At 43.2% G+C, this 23,593-nt stretch overlaps 1 protein-coding gene across 1 annotated transcript in view; it reads left to right on the top strand.

The window, feature by feature from the left end:
- LOC132456340 (cyclin-T2-like) overlaps positions 1 to 23,593 on the top strand; it is a 54,450-nt gene that overhangs the window by 27,861 nt on the left and 2,996 nt on the right. The window lies entirely within an intron of this gene.

The raw sequence follows: 23,593 nt of genomic DNA, 5'->3' as shown, positions 1-23,593 counted from the left end.
TTTTCTATATCCGTTTCAGTTACTCTGGCGCTCAAGTTGTTCGCAATTTAAAAAAATAAAGCACAAGCAGTGAACAGGACCAGAGCCATTCAGAGGCTAAGAACCGACCAAGCTCTTTCTCTTATTGGTTTAGACCACGATATGATCCTACCATGAGTAGGGATGGGGATCATTAATATTTATTTAACAATACGATTTTCGATACTCCTTAACGATCCGAGTCTTTATTGATACCACTGTCGATACTTTGTTATTAATTGGTGGAAATATGAAGCGTTTTTAGTGATGAGGAATTTTTTTTGAAAATAAATAATTGCATTATAAAAATAACTAGAACTGCAAGCAGTTATGCAGGGGTCCAAGAAGTGTGCATTTCGCCGGCACAACGCGACAAGAAATGTGCATTTCGCCGGCACAACGTGAAGCATGTGTTCAAAACGCTACCCTGAACCTGTGGATACAAAGGATTTGACTGTGGTAGGAGTAGCGAGAAGTCAGTGTAGCGTTTTCGCGGCGAAATTTTGTAGAAGATACACAATTTCCTCGTTTATTGCGCCCCCTAATGGCGAATTTTTCCGAATTTTTTATCGAACGTCATTAGGTTAGCACCGACATCTGTGTAAAATTTGGACTCGATCCGATGTCTACTTTTGGATTTTTTTGGATTTTGGATTTTCCACGTCTAATTTAGCTAATATACCAATATTCAAAACGCTACCGTTTCGTCGTCGAAGGTCGGATCAAAAAAGTGTCCGAGGATTTCTTTGCGTGTGCGTCTGACGATGTTGTGTGCAAAGTTTGGTGTTGATTGGTCAAGAAATGTGGGAGGAGTAGCGAAAAGACAGTTTTGCGGTTTTCGCGATTTAGCGAAAAATATTCATAGACGCAAATGGGCGTGGCCTATGCCAAAAGATGCAGCAGACTCCAGTGCATCTGTCTGTACAAGTTTTTGGACTGTGGGAGGTTCGGTGTGGGAGTTATAGCCCCAAACGCGTATTCCTTGGTATAGCGCCACCTAGAGACCAGCGTGTCTGGATTTTGTTATCTGAGTAGCGGTGCCGATTCTGGATCTAGTCATGCAATTGGCGCGTGTGCACCATTTACGGTTTGGGCTGTGGTTCCACTTTCAGGGGGAGGTAGAATAACTAGAACTGCAAGCAGTTATGCAGGGGTCCAAGAAGTGTGCATTTCGCCGGCACAACGCGAAGCATGTGTTCAAAACGCTACCCTGAACCTGTGGATACAAAGGATTTGACTGTGGTAGGAGTAGCGAGAAGTCAGTGTAGCGTTTTCGCGGCGAAATTTTGTAGAAGATATACAATTTCCTCGTTTATTGCGCCCCCTAATGGCGTAATTTTCCGAATTTTTTATCGAACGACATTAAGGTTAGCACCAACATGTGTGTACAATTTGGACTCGATCCGATGTCTGATTTTTTATTTTTTTGGATTTTGGATTTTCCACGTCTAATTTAGCTAATATACCAATATTCCAAACGCTACCGTTTCGTCGTCGAAGATCGGATCAAAAAAGTGTTCGAATTTTATTTTTTGTGTGCGTCTGACGATGTCGTGTGCAAAGTTTGGTGTCGATCGGTCAAGAAATGTGGGAGGAGTAGGGAAAAAACAGTTTTGCGGTTTTCGCGATTTAGCGAAAAATATTCATAGACGCAAATGGGCGTGGCCTAGGCCAAAAGATGCAGCAGACTCCAGTGAATATGTGTGTGCAAGTTTTTGACTGTGGAAGGTTCGGTGTGGGAGTTATAGCCCCAAACGCGTTTTCCCTTGGTATAGCGCCACCTAGTGGCCGGCGTGTCTGGATTTTGTCGTCTGCCGTCACCTCACGGACCTGGATCTAGTCATGCAATTGGCGTGTCGGCACCATTTACGGTTTGGGGTGTGGTACCACTTCTAGGTGCTGGAATAATAACTAGAACTGCAAGCAGTTATGCAGGGGTCCAAGAAGTGTGCATTTCGCCGGCACAACGCGACAAGAAATGTGCATTTCGCCGGCACAACGCGAAGCATGTGTTCAAAACGCTACCCTGAACCTGTGGATACAAAGGATTTGACTGTGGTAGGAGTAGCGAGAAGTCAGTGTAGCGTTTTCGCGGCGAAATTTTGTAGAAGATATACAATTTCCTCGTTTATTGCGCCCCCTAATGGCGAAATTTTCCGTCATTTTTATCGAACATCATTAAGGTTAGCACCGACATGTGTGTAGAATTTGGACTCGATCCAATGTCTAATTTTGGATTTTTTTTGGATTTTTAATTTTCCACGTCTAATTTAGCTAATAAACAAATATTCAAAACTCTACCGTTTGGTCGTCGAAGGTCGGATCAAAAAACTGTCTATGATTTCTTTGCGTGTGCGTCTGACGATGCCGTGGGCAAAGTTTGGTGTTGATTGGTCAAGAAATGTGGGAGGAGTAGCGAAAATACAGTTTTGCGGTATTCGCGATTTAGCGAAAAATATTCATAGACGCAAATGGGCGTGGCCTAGGCCAAAAGATGCAGAAGACTCCAGTGCATCTGTCTGTACAAGTTTTAGGACTCTGGGAGGTTCGGTGTGGGAGTTATAGCCCCAAACGCGTATTCCTTGGTATAGCGCCACCTAGGGACCGGCGTGTATGGATTTGGTTATCTGAGTAGCGGTGCCGGACCTGGATCTAGTCATGTAATTGGCGCGTGTGCACCATTTACGGTTTGGGCTGTAGTACCACTTTCACCGCGGGAAGTATAACTAGAACTGCAAGCAGTTATTCAGGGGTCCAAGAAGTGTGCATTTCGCCGGCACAACGCGAAGCATGTGTGCAAAACAAATGGGCACGGCGTGTGCCAAAAGTTGCAGCTGACCCCAGTGAATCTGTGGATATAAAGGTTTTGACTGTGGGAGGTTCTGTGTGGGAGTTATAGCCCAAAACGCGTTTTCAGAACATTCCATTGGCCAGTTAGGAGATATATTATTTCGTCGTTTATTTGCGCCCCCTTGTGGCGAACTTTTCCAAAGACAATTTTCCTTTGCCAAATAACTCCCACCCACATTAATAATTCTTGGCCATATTTTTCATATAGACTCGGGTTTGCCCCTTGATGGTTCCCTTATAGTTTGAAGAACATTCCTTTGGCCAATTAAAAGATATACAATTTCCTCGTTTATTGCGCCCCCTTAGGGCCTAATTTTCCGAATTTTTTAGCGAACGGCGTTAAGGCTAGCACCAACATGTGTGTAAAATTTGGACTCGATCCGATGTCTAATTTTTTTTTTTCTCTGGATTTTTGATTTTCGACTTAAAACGTAGCTAATAAACAAATATTCAAAATGCTATCGTTTCGTCGTCGAAGGTCGGATCAAAAAGTTTTACATGATTTCTGTTCGTGTGCGTCTGAAGATGTCGTGTGCAAAGTTTTGTGTCAATTGGTCAAGAAATGTGGGAGGAGTAGGGAAAAGGCAGTTTTGCGGTTTTCGCGATTTTGCGAAAAAAAATTATAGACGCAAATGGGCGTGGCCTATGCCAAAAGATGCAGCAGACTCCAGTGGATATGTGGGTACAAGTTTTTGACTGTGGAAGGTTCGGTGTGGGAGTTATAGCCCCAAACGCATCTTTCCTAGGTATAGCGCCACCTGGTGGCCGGCGTGTCTGGATTTTGTCGTCTGCGTAGTCCTCACGGACCTGGATCTAGTCATGCAATCGGCGTGTGTGCAACATTTACGGTTTGGGCTGTATTCCCACTTTTACGGGGGAATAATAATAATAACTAGAACTGCAAGCAGTTATGCAGGGGTCCAAGAAGTGTGCATTTCGCCGGCACAACGCGACAAGAAATGTGCATTTCGCCGGCACAACGCGAAGCATGTGTTGAAAACGCTACCCTGAACCTGTGGATACAAAGGATTTGACTGTGGTAGGAGTAGCGAGAAGTCAGTGTAGCGTTTTCGCGGCAAAATTTTGTAGAAGATATAAGATTTTCTCGTTTATTGCACCCCCTAATGGCGAAATTTTCCGATTTTTTTATCGAACGACATTAAGGTTAGCACCAACATGTGTGTACAATTTGGACTCGATCCGATGTCAGATTTTTATTTTTTGGGATTTTGGATTTTCCACGTCTAATTTAGCTAATATACCAATATTCCAAACGCTACCGTTTCGTCGTCGAAGGTCGGATCAAAAAAGTGTTCGAATTTTATTTTTTGTGTGCGTCTGACGATGTCGTGTGCAAAGTTTGGTGTTGATTGGTCAAGAAATGTGGGAGGAGTAGGGAAAAAACAGTTTTGCGTTTTTCGCGATTTAGCGAAAAATATTCATAGACGCAAATGGGCGTGGCCTAGGCCAAAAGATGCAGAAGACTCCAGTGCATCTGTGTGTACAAGTCTTAGGACTCTGGGAGGTTCGGTGTGGGAGTTATAGCCCCAAACGCGTATTCCTTGGTATAGCGCCACCTAGGGACCGGCGTGTCTGGATTTTGTCGTCTGAGTAGCGGTGCCGATTCTGGATCTAGTCATGCAATTGGCGCGTGTGCACCATTTACGGTTTGGGCTGTGGTTCCACTTTCAGGGGGAGGTAGTATAAAAACAATCCTTACAAAAACAATAGGGATCCAACCTGTTGGCTTGGACCCCTAATAAAAATTCTTACAAAAACAATAGGGATCCAACCTGTTGGCTTGGACCCCTAACTAGAACTGCAAGCAGTTATGCAGGGGTCCAAGAAATGTGCATTTCGCCGGCACAACGCGAAGCATGTGTTCAAAACAAATCGGCTTGGCCTATGCCAAAAGATGCAACTGACTCCAGTGAATCTGTGGATATAAAGGTTTTGACTGTGGGAGGTTCGTTGTGGGAGTTAAAGCCCAAAACGTGTTTTCAGAACATTCCATTGGCCAGTTAGGAGATATATTATTTCGTCGTTTATTTGCGCCCCCTTGTGGCGAAATTTTCCAAAGACAATTTTCCTTTGCCAAATAACTCCCGCCCACATTAATAATTCTTGGCCATATTTTTTATATAGACTCGGGTTTGCCCCTTGATGGTTCCGTTATAGTTTGAAGAACATTCTTTTGGCCAATTAGAAGATATACAATTTCCTCGTTTATTGCGCCCCCTAATTGCGAAATATTCTGAATTCTTTATTGAACGCCATTAAGGGTAACACCGACATGTGTCTAAAATTTGGACTTGATCCGATCTCTAATTTTTGTATTTTTTGGATTTATGATTTTCGACGTAAAACGTAGCTAATAAACCAATATTGAAAATGCTACCGTTTCGTCGTCGAAGGTCGGATCAAAAAAGTGTCCCTTGATTTCTCTGCGTGTGCGTCTGAAGATGCCGTGCGCAAAGTTTTGTGTCAATTGGTTAAGAAATGCGGGAGGAGTAGGGATAAAACAGTTTTGCGGTTTTCGCGATTTTGCGAAAAAAAATTATTGACGCAAATGGGCGTGGCCTATGCCAAAAGATGCAGCAGACTCCAGTGAATATGTGGGTACAAGTTTTTGAATGTGGGAGGTTCGGTGTGGGAGTTATAGCCCCAAACGCGTATTTCTTGGTATAGCGCCACCTAGTGACCGGCAGGTCTGGATTTTGTCGTCTGCATAGTCTTCACGTACCTGGATCTAGTCATGCAATTCGTGTGTCGGCACCATTTACGGTTTGGGCTGTGGTACCACTTTCTTGGTAGGAAGTATAAAAACTTGAACTGCAAGCAGTTATGCAGGGGTCCAAGAAGTGTGCATTTCGCCGGCACAACGCGAAGCATGTGTTCAAAAATTGAGAAACGGCGTATGCGAAAAGATGCAGCTGACTCCAGTGAATCTGTAGATATAAAGGTTTTGACTGTGGGAGCTTCGGTGTGGGAGTTATAGCCCAAAACGCGTTTTGAGAACATTCCATTGGCCAATTAGGAGATATTGGACTCGATCCGATGTCTAATTTTGGATTTTCTTGGATTTTTAATTTTCCACGTCTAATTTAGCTAATAAACAAATATTAAAAACTCTACCGTTTCGTCGTCGAAGGTCGGATCAAAAAACTGTTGATGATTTGGTCAAGAAATGTGGGAGGAGTAGCGAAAAAACAGTTTTGCGGTTTTCGCGATTTAGCGAAAAATATTCATAGACGCAAATGGGCGTGGCCTGGGCCAAAAGATGCAGCCGACTCCAGTGCATCTGTGGGTATATCGTTTTTGACTGTGGGAGGTTCGGTGTGGGAGTTATAGCCCCAAACAAGTTTTCCTAGGTATAGCGCCACCTAGTGGCCGGCAGGTCTGGATTTTGTCGTCTGCATAGTCTTCACGTACCTGGATCTAGTCATGTAATTGGCGTGTGTGCACCATTTACGGTTTGGGCTGTGGTACCACTTCTAGCTGGGAATAATAAAAACAAGAAATGTGCATTTCGCCGGCACAACGCGAAGCATGTGTTCAAAACAAATGGGCACGGCGTGTGCCAAAAGATAAAGCTGACTCCAGTGAATCTGTGGATATAAAGGTTTTGACTGTGGGAGGTTCGGTGTGGGAGTTATAGCCCAAAACGCGTTTTCAGAACATTCCATTGGCAAATTAGGAGACACACAATGTCGTAGTTTTTTGGCGCCGCCTTGTGGCGAAATTTTCCGAAGACAATTTTCCTTTTCCAAATAACTCCCGCCCACATTAATAATTCTTGGCCATATTTTTTATATAGACTCGGGTTTGCCCCTTGATGGTTTCCTCATAGTTTGAAGAACATTCCTTTGGCCAATTAGAAGATATACAATTTCCTCTTTTATTGCGCCCCCTAAAGGCGTAATTTTCCAAAATTTTTATCGAACGTCTTCATGGTTAGCACCAACATCTGTGTAACATTTGGACTCGATCCGATGTGTAGTTTTGGATTTTTTTGGATTTTGGATTTTTCACGTCTAATTTAGCTAATAAACCAATATTCAAAACGCTACCGTTTCGTCGTCGAAGGTCGGATCAAAAAAGTGTCTATGATTTCTTTGCGTGTGCGTCTGAAGATGTTGTGTGCAAAGTTTGGTGTTGATTGGTCAAGAAATGTGGGAGGAGTAGCGAAAAAACAGTTTTGCGGTTTTCGCGATTTTGCGAAAAAAAATTATAGACGCAAATGGGCGTGGCCTATCCAAAAGATGCAGCAGACTCCAGTGAATATGTGCGTACAAGTTTTTGACTGTGGGAGGTTCGGTGTGGGAGTTATAGCCCCAAACGCGTATTCCTGGGTATAGCGCCACCTAGTGACCGGCGTGTCTGGATTTTGTCGTCTGCTGAGTCCGAACAGATCTGGATCTAGTCATGCAATTCGCGTGTCGGCACCATTTACGGTTTGGGCTGTAGTACCACTTTCAGGGGGGTAAGAATAATAATCCTTACAAAAACAATAGGGATCCAACCTGTTGGCTTGGACCCCTAAAAATCCTTACAAAAACAATAGGGATCCAACCTGTTGGCTTGGACCCCTAATAATCCTTACAAAAACAATAGGGATCCAACCTGTTGGCTTGGACCCCTAACTAGAACTGCAAGCAGTTATGCAGGGGTCCAAGAAGTGTGCATTTCGCCGGCACAACGCAACAAGAAATGTGCATTTCGCCGGCACAACGCGAAGCATGTGTTCAAAACGCTACCCTGAACCTGTGGATACAAAGGATTTGACTGTGGTAGGAGTAGCGAGAAGTCAGTGTAGCGTTTTCGCGGCGAAATTTTGTAGAAGATATACAATTTCCTCGTTTATTGCGCCCCCTAATGGTGAAATTTTCCGAATTTTTTATCGAACGACATTAAGGTTAGCACCGACATGTGTGTAGAATTTGGACTCGATCCGATGTCTACTTTTAGTTTTTTTTGGATTTTTGATTTTCCACGTGTAATTTAGCTAATAAACCAATATTCAAAACTCTACCGTTTTGTCTTCGAAGGTCGGATCAAAAAACTGTCTATGATTTCTTTGCGTGTGCGTCTGAAGATACCGTGTGCAAAGTTTCGTGTCGATCGGTCAAGAAATGTGCGAGGAGTAGCGAAAAAACAGTTTTGCGGTTTTCGCGATTTAGCGAAAAATATTCATAGACGCAAATGGGCGTGGCCTAGGCCAAAAGATGCAGCAGACTCCAGTGCATCTGTGTGTACAAGTTTTTGACTGTGGGAGGTTCGGTGTGGGAGTTATAGCCCCAAACGCGTATTCCTTGGTATAGCGCCACCTAGTGGCCGGCATGTCTGGATTTGGTTATCTGAGTAGCGGTGCCGGACCTGGTTCTAGTCATGTAATTGGCGCGTGTGCACCATTTACGGTTTGGGCTGTAGTCCCACTTTCAAGGCGGGAAGAATAACTAGAACTGCAAGCAGTTATGCAGGGGTCCAAGAAGTGTGCATTTCGCCGGCACAACGCGACAAGAAATGTGCGTTTCGCCGGCACAACGCGAAGCATGTGTTCAAAACGCTACCCTGAACGCTACCCTGAACCTGTGGATACAAAGGATTTGACTGTGGTAGGAGTAGCGAGAAGTCAGTGTTGCGTTTTCACAGCGAAATTTTGTAGAAGATATACAATTTCCTCGTTTATTGCGCCCCCTAATCGCGAAATTTTCCGATTTTTTTTTCGAACGTCATTAAGGTTAGCACCGACATGTCTGTAAAATTTGGACTCGATCCGATATATAATTCTGGATTTCTTTGGATTTTTGATTTTTCACGTCTAATTTAGCTAATAAACAAATATTCAAAACTCTACCGTTTCGTCGTCGAAGGTCGGATCAAAAAACTGTTCGACGATTCCTTTGCGTGTGCGTCTGAAGATGTCGTGTGCAAAGTTGTGTGTCAATTGGTCAAGAAATGTGGGAGGAGTAGCGAAAAAACTGTTTTGCGGTTTTCGCGATTTAGCGAAAAATATTCATAGACGCAAATGGGCGTGGCCTAGGCCAAAAGATGCGGCAGACTCCAGTGCATCTGTAGGTATAACGTTTTGGACTGTGGGAGGTTTGGTGTGGGAGTTATAGCCCCAAACGTGATTTTCTTGTTATAGCGCCACCTAGTGGCCGGCATGTCTGGATTTTGTCGTCTGCCGTCACCTCACGGACCTGGATCTAGTCATGTAATTGGCTTGTGTGCACCATTAACGGTTTGGGCTGTGGTACCACTTCTACGGAAGGAAGTATAAGAACTAGAACTGCAAGCAGTTATGCAGGGGTCCAAGAAGTGTGCATTTCGCCGGCACAACGCGACAAGAAATGTGCATTTCGCCGGCACAACGCGAAGCATGTGTTTAAAACGCTACCCTGAACCTGTGGATACAAAGGATTTGACTGTGGTAGGAGTAGCGAGAAGTCAGTGTAGCGTTTTCGCGGCGAAATTTTGTAGAAGATATACAATTTCCTCGTTTATTGCGCCCCCTAATGGCGAAATTTTCCGAATTTTTTATCGAACAACAATAAGGTTAGCACCAACATGTGTGTAAAATTTGGACTTGATCCGATGTCTACTTTTGGATTTTTTTGGATCTTTGATTTTCCACGTCTAATTTAGCTAATATACCAATATTCCAAACGCTACCGTTTCGTCGTCGAAGGTCGGATCAAAAAAGTGTTCGAATTTTATTTTTTGTGTGCGTCTGACGATGTCGTGTGCAAAGTTTGGTGTTGATTGGTCAAGAAATGTGGGAGGAGTAGGGAAAAGACTGTTTTGCGGTTTTCGCGATTTAGCGAAAAATATTCATAGACGCAAATGGGCGTGGCCTAGGCCAAAAGATGCAGCAGACTCCAGTGCATCTGTGTGTACAAGTTTTGGACTCTGGGAGGTTCGGTGTGGGAGTTATAGCCCCAAACGCGTATTCCTTGGTATAGCGCCACCTAGTGACCGGAGTGTCCGGATTTTGTCGTCTGCGTAGTCCGAAGAGATCTGGATCTAGTCATGCAATTGGCGTGTCTGCACCATTTACGGTTTGGGCTGTGGGCACACTTTTAGGGAGGTAAGTATAATAGGAAAAATCCTTACAAAAACAATAGGGATCCAACCTGTTGGCTTGGACCCCTAAAAATCCTTACAAAAACAATAGGGATCCAACCTGTTGGCTTGGACCCCTAACTAGAACTGCAAGCAGTTATGCAGGGGTCCAAGAAGTGTGCATTTCGCCGGCACAACGCGAAGCATGTGTTCAAAACAAATGGGCACGGCGTGTGCCAAAAGATGCAGCTGACTCCAGTGAATCTGTGGATATAAAGGTTTTGACTGTGGGAGGTTCGGTGTGGGAGTTATAGCCCAAAACGCGTTTTCAGAACATTCCATTGGCAAATTAGGAGACATACAATGTCTTAGTTTTTTGGCGCCGCCTTGTGGCGAAATTTCCGAAGACAATTTTCCTTTTCCAAATAACTCCCGCCCACATTAATAATTCTTGGCCATATTTTCTATATAGACTCGGGATTGCCCCTTGATGGTTTCCCTTGAGTTTGAAGAACATTCCTCAGGCCAATTAGAAGATATACAATTTCCTCGTTTATTGCGCCCCCTAATGGCGAAATATTCCGAATTTTTTATCGAACGCCATAAAGGGTAGCGCTAACATGTGTCTAAGATTTGGACTCGATCCGACGTCTAATATCTTTTGTTTCTGGATTTTAGATTTTCGACTTAAAACGTAGCTAAGCGACAAATATTCAAAACGCTACCGTTTCGTCGTCGAAGGTCGGATCAAAAAACTGTCTATTATTTCTTTGCGTGTGCGTCTGAAGATGCCGTGTGCAAAGTTTGGTGTTGATTGGTCAAGAAATGTGGGAGGAGTAGGGAAAAGGCAGTTTTGCGTTTTTCGCGATTTTGCGAAAAAAAATTATGGACGCAAATGGGCGTGGCCTATGCCAAAAGATGCAGCAGACTCCAGTGAATATGTGCGTACAAGTTTTTAACTGTGGGAGGTTCGGTGTGGGAGTTATAGCCCCAAACGCGTATTCCTTGGTATAGCGCCACCTAGTGACCGGCGTGTCTGGATTTTGTTATCTGAGTAGCGGTGCCGGACCTGGATCTAGTCATGCTATTGGCATGTCCGCACCATTTACGGTTTGGGCTGTGGGCCCACTTTTAGGGCGGGAAGTATAAAAATTATGCAGGGGTCCAAGAAGTGTGCATTTCGCCGGCACAACGCGAAGCATGTGTTCAAAACAAATGGGCTTGGCCTATGCCAAAAGATGCAACTGACTCCAGTGAATCTGTGGATGTAAAGGTTTTGACTGTGGGATGTTCGTTGTGGGAGTTGTAGCCCAAAACGCGTTTCCAGAACATTCCATTGGCCAGTTAGGAGATATATTATTTTGTCGTTTTTTTGCACCCCCTTGTGGCGAAATTTTCCAAAGACAATTTTCCTTTGCCAAATAACTCCCGCCCACATTAAAAATTCTTGGCCATATTTTTTATATAGACTCGGGTTTGCCCCTTGATGGTTCCCTTATAGTTTGAAGAACATTCCTTTGGCCAATTAGAAGATATACAATTTCCTCGTTTCTTGCGCCCCCTAATGGCGTAATCTTCCGAATTTTTTATCGAACGACATTAAGGATAGCCCCAACATGTGTGTAAAGTTTGGACTCGATCCGACGTCTAATTCTTGATTTTTTTGGATTTTGGATTTTTCACGTCTAATTTAGCTAATAAACAAATATTCAAAATGCTACCGTTTCGTCGTCAAAGGTCGGATCAAAAAACTGTCTAAGATTTCTTTGCGTGTGCGTCTGAAGATGCCGTGTGCAAAGTTTGGTGTTGATTGGTCAAGAAATGTGGGAGGAGTAGCGAAAATACAGTTTTGCGGTTTTCGCGATTTAGCGAAAAATATTCATAGACGCAAATGGGCGTGGCCTAGGCCAAAAGATGCAGCAGACTCCAGTGCATCTGTGTGTACAAGTTATTGGACTCTGGGAGGTTCGGTGTGGGAGTTATAGCCCCAAACGCGTATTCCTTGGTATAGCGCCACCTAGTGGCCGGCATGTCTGGATTTTGTCGTCTGCCTAGAACTCACGGACCTGGATCTAGTCATGCAATTGGCGTGTCGGCACCATTTACGGTTTGGGCTGTGGTACCACTTCTAGGGGGAAATAATAATAATAGGAAAAATCCTTACAAAAACAATAGGGATCCAACCTGTTGGCTTGGACCCCTAACTAGAACTGCAAGCAGTTATGCAGGGGTCCAAGAAGTGTGCATTTCGCCGGCACAACGCGAAGCATGTGTTCAAAACAAATGGGCTTGGCCTATGCCAAAAGATACAACTGACTCCAGTGAATCTGTGGATGTAAAGGTTTTGACTGTGGGATGTTCGTTGTGGGAGTTGTAGCCCAAAACGCGTTTCCAGAACATTCCATTGGCCAGTTAGGAGATATATTATTTTGTCGTTTTTTTGCACCCCCTTGTGGCGAAATTTTCCAAAGACAATTTTCCTTTGCCAAATAACTCCCGCCCACATTAAAAATTCTTGGCCATATTTTTTATATAGACTCGGGTTTGCCCCTTGATGGTTCCCTTATAGTTTGAAGAACATTCCTTTGGCCAATTAGAAGATATACAATTTCCTCGTTTCTTGCGCCCCCTAATGGCGTAATCTTCCGAATTTTTTATCGAACGACATTAAGGATAGCCCCAACATGTGTGTAAAGTTTGGACTCGATCCGACGTCTAATTCTTGATTTTTTTGGATTTTGGATTTTTCACGTCTAATTTAGCTAATAAACAAATATCCAAAATGCTACCGTTTCGTCGTCAAAGGTCGGATCAAAAAACTGTCTAAGATTTCTTTGCGTGTGCGTCTGAAGATGCCGTGTGCAAAGTTTGGTGTTGATTGGTCAAGAAATGTGGGAGGAGTAGCGAAAATACAGTTTTGCGGTTTTCGCGATTTAGCGAAAAATATTCATAGACGCAAATGGGCGTGGCCTAGGCCAAAAGATGCAGCAGACTCCAGTGCATCTGTGTGTACAAGTTATTGGACTCTGGGAGGTTCGGTGTGGGAGTTATAGCCCCAAACGCGTATTCCTTGGTATAGCGCCACCTAGTGGCCGGCATGTCTGGATTTTGTCGTCTGCCTAGAACTCACGGACCTGGATCTAGTCATGCAATTGGCGTGTCGGCATCATTTACGGTTTGGGCTGTGGTACCACTTCTAGGGGGAAATAATAATAATAGGAACTAGAACTGCAAGCAGTTATGCAGGGGTCCAAGAAGTGTGCATTTCGCCGGCACAACGCGACAAGAAATGTGCATTTCGCCGGCACAACGCGAAGCATGTGTTGAAAACGCTACCCTGAACCTGTGGATACAAAGGATTTGACTGTGGTAGGAGTAGCGAGAAGTCAGTGTAGCGTTTTCGTGGCGAGATTTTTTAGAAGAAATACAATTTCCTTGTTTATTGCGCCCCCTAATGGCGAAATTTTCCGAATTTTTTATCGTACGACATTAAGGTTATCTACAACATGTGTGTACAATTTGGACTCGTTCCGATGTCTAATTTTGGATTTCTTTGGATTTTTGATTTTCCACGTCTAATTTAGCTCATAAACCAATATTCAAAACGCTACCGTTTCGTCGTCGAAGGTCGGATCAAAAAACTGTATACGATTCCTTTTCGTGTGTGTCTGAAGATGTCGTGTGCAAAGTTTGGTGTTGATTGGGCGAGAAATGTGGGAGGAGTAGGGAAAAAACAGTTTTGCGGTTTTCGCGATTTTGCGAAAAATATTCATCGACGCAAATGGGCGTGGCCTAGGCCAAAAGATGCAGCAGACTCCAGTGCATCTGTGTGTACAAGTTTTTGGACTCTGGGAGGTTCGGTGTGGGAGTTATAGCCCCAAACGTGATTTTCTTGTTATAGCGCCACCTAGTGGCCGGCATGTCTGGATTTTGTCGTCTACGTAGTCCTCACGGATCTGGAACTAGTCATGCAATTGGCGTATGTGCAACATTTACGGTTTGGGCTGTGGTACCACTTCTACCTGGGAATAATAATAATAATCCTTACAAAAACAATAGGGATCCAACCTGTTGGCTTGGACCCCTAATAATAATAATAAGAACTAGAACTGCAAGCAGTTATGCAGGGGTCCAAGAAGTGTGCATTTCGCCGGCACAACGCGAAGCATGTGTTCAAAACAAATGGGCACGGCGTGTGACAAAAGATGCAGCTGACTCCAGTGAATCTGTGGATATAAAGGTTTTGACTGTGGGAGGTTCGGTGTGGGAGTTATAGCCCAAAACGCGTTTTCAGAACATACCATTGGCCAATTAGGAGATGTGTTATTTCGTCGTTTTTTTGCGCCCTCTTGTGGCGAAATTTTCCAAAGACAATTTTCCTTTTCCAAATAACTCCCGCCCACATTAATAATTCTTGGCCATAATTTTTATATAGACTCGGGTTTGCCCCTTGATGGTTCCCTCATAGTTTGAAGAACATTCCTTTGGCCAATTAGAAGATATACAATTTCGTCGTTTATTGCGCCCCCTAATGGCGACATTTTCCAAATTTTTTATCTAACGTCATTATGGTTAGCACCAACATTTGTGTAAAGTTTGGACTCGATCCGATGTCTAATTTTGGATTTTTTTTGGATTTTTGATTTTCCACGTCTAATTTAGCTAATAAACAAATATTCAAAACTCTACCGTTTCGTCGTCGAAGGTCGGATCAAAAAACTGTCTAGGATTTCTTTGCGTGTGCGTCCGAAGATACCGTGTGCAAAGTTTTGTGTCGATTGGTCAAGAAATGTGGGAGGAGTAGCGAAAAAACAGTTTTGCGTTTTTCGCGATTTTGCGAAAAAAAATTATAGACGCAAATGGGCGTGGCCTAGGCCAAAAGATGCAGCAGACTCCAGTGAATATGTGGGTACAAGTTTTTGACTGTGGGAGGTTCGGTGTGGGAGTTATAGCCCCAAACGCGTTTTCCCTGGTATAGCGCCACCTAGTGACCGGCGTGTCTGGATTTGGTTATCTGAGTAGCGGTGACGGACCTGGATCTAGTCATGCAATTGGCGTGTCCGCACCATTTACGGTTTGGGCTGTGGTACCACTTCTAGGGGGAGCCAAATAATAACTAGAACTGCAAGCAGTTATGCAGGGGTCCAAGAAGTGTGCATTTCGCCGGCACAACGCGAAGCATGTGTTCAAAACGCTACCCTGAACCTGTGGATACAAAGGATTTGACTGTGGTAGGAGTAGCGAGAAGTCAGTGTAGCGTTTTCGCGGCGAAATTTTGTAGAAGATATACAATTTCCTCGTTTATTGCGCCCCCTAATGGTGACATTTTCCGAATTTTTTATCGAACGACATTAAGGTTAGCACCGACATGTGTGTAGAATTTGGACTCGATCCGATGTCTACTTTTAGTTTTTTTTGGATTTTTGATTTTTCCACGTGTAATTTAGCTAATAAACCAATATTCAAAACTCTACCGTTTCGTCGTCAAAGATCGGATCAAAAAACTGTATGATTTCTTTGCGAGTCCGTCTGAAGATGCCGTGTGCAAAGTTTGGTGTCGATCGGTCAAGAAATGTGCGAGGAGTAGCGAAAAAACAGTTTTGCGGTTTTCGCGATTTAGCGAAAAATATTCATTGACGCAAATGGGCGTGGCCTGGGCCAAAAGATGCAGCAGACTCCAGTGCATCTGTGGGTATATCGTTTTTGACTGTGGGAGGTTCGGTGTGGGAGTTATAGCCCCAAACAAGTTTTCCTAGGTATAGCGCCACCTAGTGGCCGGCAGGTCTGGATTTTGTCGTCTGCATAGTCTTCACGTACCTGGATCTAGTCATGTAATTGGCGTGTGTGCACCATTTACGGTTTGGGCTGTGGTACCACTTCTAGCTGGGAGTAATAAAAACAAGAAGTGTGCATTTCGCCGGCACAACGCGACAAGAAATGTGCATTTCGCCGGCACAACGCGAAGCATGTGTTCAAAACGCTACCCTGAACCTGTGGATACAAAGGATTTGACTGTGGTAGGAGTAGCGAGAAGTCAGTGTAGCGTTTTCGCGGCGAAATTTTGTAGAAGATATACAATTTCCTCGTTTATTGCGCCCCCTAATGGCGAATTTTTCCGAAATTTTTATCGAACGACATTAAGGTTAGCACCGACATGTGTGTGCAATTTGGACTCGATCCGATGTCTACTTTTGGATTTTTTGGGATTTTTTATTTTCCACGTCTAATTTAGCTAATATACCAATATTCAAAACTCTACCGTTTTGTCTTCGAAGGTCGGATCAAAAAACTGTCTATGATTTCTTTGCGTGTGCGTCTGAAGATACCGTGTGCAAAGTTTCGTGTCGATCGGTCAAGAAATGTGCGAGGAGTAGCGAAAATACAGTTTTGCGGTTTTCGCGATTTAGCGAAAAATATTCATAGACGCAAATGGGCGTGGCCTAGGCCAAAAGATGCAGCAGACTCCAGTGGATATGTGGGTACAAGTTTTTGACTGTGGGAGTTTCGGTGTGGGAGTTATAGCCCCAAACGCGTATTCCTTGGTATAGCGCCACCTAGTGACCGGCGTGTCTGGATTTTGTTATCTGAGTAGCGGTGCCGGACCTGGATCTAGTCATGCAATTGGCATGTCGGCACCATTTACGGTTTGGGCTGTGGTACAACTTCTAGGGGGAGGCAGTATAATAAAAAGAAAAATCCTTACAAAAACAATAGGGTTCCAACCTGTTGGCTTGGACCCCTAATAATAATAACTAGAACTGCAAGCAGTTATGCAGGGGTCCAAGAAGTGTGCATTTCGCCGGCACAACGCGACAAGAAATGTGCATTTCGCCGGCACAATGCGAAGCATGTGTTCAAAACGCTACCCTGAACCTGTGGATACAAAGGATTTGACTGTGGTAGGAGTAGCGAGAAGTCAGTGTAGCGTTTTCGCGGCGAGATTTTGTCGAAGATATACAATTTCCTCGTTTATTGCGCCCCCTAATGGCGAAATTTTCCGTAATTTTTATCGAACATCATTAAGGTTAGCACCAACATGTGTGTACAATTTGGACTCGATCCGACGTCTAATATCTTTTGTTTCTGGATTTTAGATTTTCGACTTAAAACGTAGCTAAGCGACAAATATTCAAAACGCTACCGTTTCGTCGTCGAAGGTCGGATCAAAAAACTGTCTATTATTTCTTTGCGTGTGCGTCTGAAGATGCCGTGTGCAAAGTTTGGTGTCGATTGGTCAAGAAATGTGGGAGGAGTAGGGAAAAGGCAGTTTTGCGGTTTTCGTGATTTTGCGAAAAAAAATTATAGACACAAATGGGCGTGGCCTATGCCAAAAGATGCAGCAGACTCCAGTGAATATGTGCGTACAAGTTTTTAACTGTGGGAGGTTCGGTGTGGGAGTTATAGCCCCAAACGCGTTTTCAGAACATTCCATTGGCAAATTAGGAGACATACAATGTCGTAGTTTTTTGGCGCCGCCTTGTGGCGAAATTTTCCGAAGACAATTTTCCTTTTCCAAATAACTCCCGCCCACATTAATAATTCTTGGCCATATTTCTTATATAGACTCGGGTTTGCCCCTTGGTGGTTTCCTCATAGTTTGAAGAACATTGCTTTGGCCAATTAGAAGATATACAATTTCCTTGTTTATTGCGCCCCCTTAGGGCGTAATTTTCCGATTTCTTTAGCGAACGCTGTTAAGGTTAGCACCGACATGTGTGTAAAATTTGGACTCGATCCGATGTCTAATTTTAGATTTTTTTTTATTATTATTTTTCACGTCTAATTTAGCTAATAAACCAATATTCAAAACGCTACCGTTTTGTCGTCGAAGGTCGGATCAAAAAAGTGTCTAAGATTTCTTTGCGTGTGCGTCTGACGATGTCGTGTGCAAAGTTTGGTGTTGATTGGTCAAGAAATGTGGGAGGAGTAGGGAAAAAACAGTTTTGCGGTTTTTGCGATTTAGCGAAAAATATTCATAGACGCAAATGGGCGTGGCCTAGACCAAAAGCTGCAGCAGACTCCAGTGCATCTGTGTGTACAAGTTTTTGGACTCTGGGAGGTTCGGTGTGGGAGTTATAGCCCCAAACGCGTATTCCTTGGTATAGCGCCACCTAGTGGCCGGCATGTCTGGATTTGGTTATCTGAGTAGCGGTGCCGATTCTGGATCTAGTCATGTAATTGGCGCGTGTGCACCATTTACGGTTTGGGCTGTAGTCCCACTTTCACCGCGGGAAGAATAATAATCCTTACAAAAACAATAGGGATCCAACCTGTTGGCTTGGACCCCTAAAAATCCTTACAAAAACAATAGGGATCCAACCTGTTGGCTTGGACCCCTAATAAACACTACAAAAACAATAGGGATCCAATCTGTTGGCTTGGACCCCTAACAAGAAGTGTGTATTTCGCCGGCACAACGCGAAGCATGTGTTCAAAACACGGCGTGTGACAAAAGATGCAGCTGACTCCTGTGAATCTGTGGATATAAAGGTTTTGACTGTGGGAGGTTCGGTGTGGGAGTTATAGCCCAAAACGCGTTTTCAGAACATTCCATTGGCAAATTAGGAGACATACAATGTCGTAGTTTTTTGGCGCCGCCTTGTGGCGAAATTTTCCGAAGACTATTTTCCTTTTCCAAATAACTCCCGCCCACATTAATAATTCTTGGCCATATTTCTTATATAGACTCGGGTTTGCCCCTTGGTGGTTTCCTCATAGTTTGAAGAACATTGCTTTGGCCAATTAGAAGATATACAATTTCCTCGTTTATTGCGCCCCCTTAGGGCGTAATTTTCCGATTTCTTTAGCAAACGCTGTTAAGGTTAGCACCGACATGTGTGTAAAATTTGGACTCGATCCGATGTCTAATTTTAGATTTTTTTTTATTATTATTTTTCACGTCTAATTTAGCTAATAAACCAATATTCAAAACGCTACCGTTTTGTCGTCGAAGGTCGGATCAAAAAAGTGTCTAATATTTCTTTGCGTGTGCGTCTGACGATGTCGTGTGCAAAGTTTGGTGTTGATTGGTCAAGAAATGTGGGAGGAGTAGGGAAAAAACAGTTTTGCGGTTTTTGCGATTTAGCGAAAAATATTCATGGACGCAAATGGGCGTGGCCTAGACCAAAAGCTGCAGCAGACTCCAGTGCATCTGTGTGTACAAGTTTTTGGACTCTGGGAGGTTCGGTGTGGGAGTTATAGCCCCAAACGCGTATTCCTTGGTATAGCGCCACCTAGTGGCCGGCATGTCTGGATTTGGTTATCTGAGTAGCGGTGCCGATTCTGGATCTAGTCATGTAATTGGCGCGTGTGCACCATTTACGGTTTGGGCTGTAGTCCCACTTTCACCGCGGGAAGAATAATAATCCTTACAAAAACAATAGGGATCCAACCTGTTGGCTTGGACCCCTAAAAAGAAAAATCCTTACAAAAACAATAGGGATCCAACCTGTTGGCTTGGACCCCTAATAATAAGAAAAATCCTTACAAAAACAATAGGGATCCAACCTGTTGGCTTGGACCCCTAATAAGAAAAATTCTTACAAAAACAATAGGGTTCCAACCTGTTGGCTTGGACCCCTAACTAGAACTGCAAGCAGTTATGCAGGGGTCCAAGAAGTGTGCATTTCGCCGGCACAACGCGAAGCATGTGTTCAAAAATTGAGAAACAGCGTATGCCAAAAGATGCAACTGACTCCAGTGAATCTGTGGATATAAAGGCTTTGACTGTGGGAGCTTCGGTGTGGGAGTTATAGCCCAAAATGCGTTTTCAGAACATTCCATTGGCCAGTTAGGAGATGTATTATTTCGTCGTTTATTTGCGCCCCCTTGTGGCTAAATTTTCCAAAGACAATTTTCCTTTGCCAAATAACTCCCGCCCACATTAATAATTCTTGGCCATATTTTTTATATAGACTCTGGGTTGCCCTTGATGGTTCCCTTATAGTTTGAAGAACATTCCTTTGGCCAATTAGAAGATATACAATTTCCTCGTTTATTGCGCCCCCTTATGGCGAAATATTCCGATTATTTTACTGAACGCCATTAGGGGTAGCATCGACATGTGTCAAAAATTTGGACTTGTTCCGATGTGTAATTTTGGTATCTTTTAATTTTTTGGCGTTTCGACGTAAAACGTAGCTAATAAACATATATTCAAAACGCTACCGTTTCGTCGTCGAAGGTCGGATCAAAAAAGTGTTCAAGTATTTATTTTCGTGTGCGTCTTAAGATGTCGTGTGCAAAGTTTTGTGTGAATTGGTAAAGAAATGTGGGAGATGTAGGGAAAAGGCAGTTTAGTGGTTTTCGCGATTTTGCGCAAAAAAATTATAGACGCAAATGGGCGTGGCCTATGCCAAAAGATGCAGCAGACTCCAGTGAATAAGTGGGTACAAGTTTTTGACTTTGGGAGGTTCGGTGTGGGAGTTATACTCCCAAACGCATTTTCCCTTGGTATAGCGCCACCTAGGGACCGGCGTGTCTGGATTTGGTTATCTGAGTAGCGGTGCCGGACCTGGATCTAGTCATGCAATTGGCGTGTGTGCACCGTTTACGGTTTGGGCTGTAGTCCCACTTCTATGGCGGGAAGAATAATAATAATAATAATAAAAAAAAATCCTTACAAAAATAATAGGGATCCAACCTGTTGGCTTGGACCCCTAATAAACACTACAAAAACAATAGGGTTCCAACCTGTTGGCTTGGACCCCTAATAATCCTTACAAAAACAATAGGGATCCAACCTGTTGGCTTGGACCCCTAATAATCCTTACAAAAACAATAGGGATCCAACCTGTTGGCTTGGACCCCTAAATATGTAATTCCTAATCAATATTGACATCAGTAGTTTGAGTTATATAAACTAAAATGATAAGAGCACTATACAACTGTATTAGTAATACAGAAACATGAGTAATGCAGTATTACTAATGTTTCTCACCAAAAACTCAATTTACTGTTACATTTGAACTAGGGAATGTAAGGTGAGGAATCGATTACTCGAGTACTCGTTACAAATGAACTCGGTTGGTGGACAGGCAAACTCGAGTTTGCATTTACACACAAAGTTTTCTGAAGCAAATGTGTGTGCGGCACTAACGCATGCCGTGGGCACAAAGCAAATTAAATGTACCAAATTTCTGTGTGGCGCGTGCCGTGCCGTGTGCAGGCACGCCAGAATTCAAAAAGTTAAAGCAAAGCGCAGCGAAGAATTGAAATACTTTAAAGAAATAGGAGATCATAAGGTGAAATGTAAAATATGCCAAGCGAAATCGAGCTACCAGAGTAAGTACTATACGGCAACATATACTCCTGGCACACAACGGTGAGTTCGGGAAAGCAGACCCGCAGCAACCAAGTGTGTCGGCTATTTTCACCGCCGCAAGACGCAGTCCCGGCCATGTAGAGAAGATCACAACGCTGAGTATTTCCATAGTCCATTTGCTGCCGTTTTATTTGCAGATTAAAATGTATTTGCAATGGTTAGGCTACTTGTTTCGTTTTTGTTTTTTTTAAACCGTTACAGGCCTTGGTTCGACGTGATTTAAATTGTGAGACGCATATTTATTTTTGTAAGGAAAACGTTTGCAAAAATAAATCATGAATACTCTGATAACTGACTGCTTTGATGGAGAATAAGCATTACATGTTTGGTTGGTAATATTGCCGTTCATCATTAGGCCTATTCCTGCTGCAGATGTGTTGCATTCTAAAAATAGATTCGAATAAATGAGTACCCGATTGATCCTCGAGGAATTCCTTCGATCAGTCGAGTTTGGAATTGACTACTCGTGCCCATCCCTAATTTGAACGCATCATGATAACCTAACAGTCGTTTTACTGAGCCAACCTCAACTAGGGCCCGACCGATTTATCGGCCTGCCGATTTAATCGGCCGATTATAGCCTTTTTGAAAATAATCGCCATCGGCCAAAAAGACGCCGATTACAACCGATTTTTTATAAATGTTATTGCGATTAGTATCCTGCAGATTGCGCTCCTACTCGCCTTGCTAACTAACAACTTTAGCTGGAGTAAAAAAGAGGAGATTGAATTTTACCATACAACATGAAAGCACGCTCGCTCAGGCAGCTGCGCGCTCACCTCACCAATGTACATAAGACGCGTTGTTTGAGCATGTTGTGCCTGTTTTTCTTTAGGTCCCAGGCCATGTTAATTTGTTATACTGTAGACTCTAACGGTGAGACCATACTGCTCAGCACGCACGTGTTAGTCACTGCTCACGAGTGCAGCACATTGGGAGTTAGTTATTTATTTTACATTTTACATTACACTCATTTTTGACTGTAAATGTATTCTAAAACACTCGAAGGTTCTGCATTCAATTCACATATTCGTGAAAAGTGTTTAAAGTATATTTAAGCTATCAAAAACTACGTTTTATGTTTTTTTTTTTTTTTTTTAATCGGCCGATTAAATCGTAATCGTAATTTTTCTCTGAAAATAATCGGCATCGGCACTCAAAAATCAATATCGGTCGGGCCCTAACCTCAACACATCATCACGCAGCACATCTGAAACTATTAACTTTTTAAGATAACTAGCTTGTATGCTGCTGATTACCGCTCGTAGTTTGAGTGGATGATTAAGACGGGCCCGTCTGTAGTGCCCGTCTTAAGGGAGAGAGAGACTTGAAAAATAAAAAGATCTACATCACCCTTACCTGGCATCAAAGTTCAGTGTTTCCCCTACCATTGTTCAGGCCTGGCGGCCAACGAGCGCCCCCGCCAGGCCAACAACCGGCCAAAAAAAATAAAAAAAAGGAAAAAAATAAAAATAAAATGCGGTGTCGCGCGTGCGCAGATGGTGCCCCATCATAACAGACAATCTGACAGCATTAAGTTATATCATCATTAGCATGGCACCACCAAAAATTGTATTGTAAATAAAATTAGTTTATTGTTAATAACGTGTTTATTGAATCATTATCAACTTGTGATGGCTAAGCAAGTGTTTTATATGGAAATAACCAACAAATACTCTAGCATCCCGTGAAAAATGTATAACAAATCACACTATCAGCTCTTACCACCGGGCCTAAAAAAAAATTCTAGGGGAAACACTGAAGTTGAGCTTGTGCCAGGTAAGGGTGATATAGAACTTTGCCCTCTCTCTGGCTCTCTATAGTCCTTTTTCCATCCGATTTTCAAGCGAATTAACTCTTAAAGCGAATTAATTTGTAGCGACATAAGAAGCGCCTAAACGGTTTTCCATCGACAGAATGATTATAGCGAATTAAAATTGTGTCACAATGCCCCGTGTTGAAGCGCATTTTTCTGACCCGCTAGATGATTTTCCATCAACAATGCGCATGCGCGACATTCTATATCGCTTCAGCCGTTTTCCATTACTTTTATGTTGCTAGAACTTTCCCAAAACCACCTCTGCAGAGCGAATTAACTTAGTGCGACAAAATCGGCGTTAGAGCGATATAACCCTTTTTCCATCACATATGTCGCACTAACTTTTGATGCGCATCATTTTAATGCGCATTATCTTTTTGATGGAAAAAAGACTTATGTTGGCCAGTTTTTGTGTCCAGTGTTGAAGTTAAATTATAATTACCTTGTTAAATATTGTTATTACAGTGTAAAGTTGCATGTTATGATAATTAGTTTCTTCCTCTTTATTTGTCAAGGGG

Source organism: Gadus macrocephalus, chromosome 4 (assembly GCF_031168955.1).
Source record: "Gadus macrocephalus chromosome 4, ASM3116895v1".
In the NCBI taxonomy this organism is placed as follows: Eukaryota; Metazoa; Chordata; class Actinopteri; order Gadiformes; family Gadidae; genus Gadus; species Gadus macrocephalus.
This window is presented reverse-complemented; position numbering and strand designations above follow the sequence as displayed.